Genomic DNA, 990 nt, shown 5'->3' with positions numbered 1-990 from the left:
GTCCAAGGGACTCTCAAGGGTCTTCTCCAACACAGCAGTTCAAAAGCATCAATTCTTCAGCACTCACCTTTCTTTATAGTCCAACTCTCATATCCATACATGACTACTGGAAAAACCATAGCTTTGATTAGATGGACCTTGTTTTCAAAGTAAAGTCTCTGCTTTTTAATATGCTGTCTAGGTTGCTCATAGCCTTTCTTCCAAGGAGCAAGCATCTTTTCATTTCATGGCTGCAGTCACCATCTGCAGTAATTTTGGAGACCAAGAAAATAAAGTCTGTCACTGTTTCCATTGTTTCCCCATTTATTTGCCATGAAGTGATGGGACTAGATACCATGATCTTAGTTTTCTGAATGTTGAGCTTTAAGCCAACTTTTTCACTTTCCTCTTTTACTTTCATCAAGAGGCTCTTCAGTTCCTCTTCACTTTCTGCCATAAAAGTGGTGTTATCTGCATATCTGAGGTTATTGATATTTCTCCAGCAATCTTGATTCCAACTTGTGCTTCATCCAGCCCGGCATTTCTCATGATGTACTCTGCATGTAAGTTAAATAAGCAGGATGACAATACACAGACTTGATTTGGAACCAGTCTGTTGTTCCATGTGCAGTTCTAACTGTTGCTTCTTGACCTGCATACAGATTTCTCAGGAGGCAGGTCAGGTGGTCTGGTATGCCCATCTCTTGAAGAATTTTCCACAGTGTGTTGTGGTCCACACAGTCAAAGGCTTTGACATAATCAATAAAGCAGAAGTAGATGTTTTTCTGGAATTCTCTTGCTTTTTTTGATGATCCAACGGATGTTGTCAATTTGATCTATGGTTCCTCTGCCTTTTCTAAATCCAACTTGAACATCTGGAAGTTCTCGGTTCATGTACTGTTGAAGCCTGGCTTGGAAAATTTTGAGCATTACTTTGCTAGTGTGTGAGATGAGTGCAGTTGTGCGGTAGTTTGAACATTCTTTTGCAATACCTTTCTTTGAGATTAGAAT

The sequence above is a fragment of the Bison bison genome, unplaced genomic scaffold (assembly GCF_000754665.1).
Source record: "Bison bison bison isolate TAMUID 2011002044 unplaced genomic scaffold, Bison_UMD1.0 scf7180017864068, whole genome shotgun sequence".
Classification (NCBI taxonomy): domain Eukaryota; kingdom Metazoa; phylum Chordata; class Mammalia; order Artiodactyla; family Bovidae; genus Bison; species Bison bison.
This window is presented reverse-complemented; position numbering follows the sequence as displayed.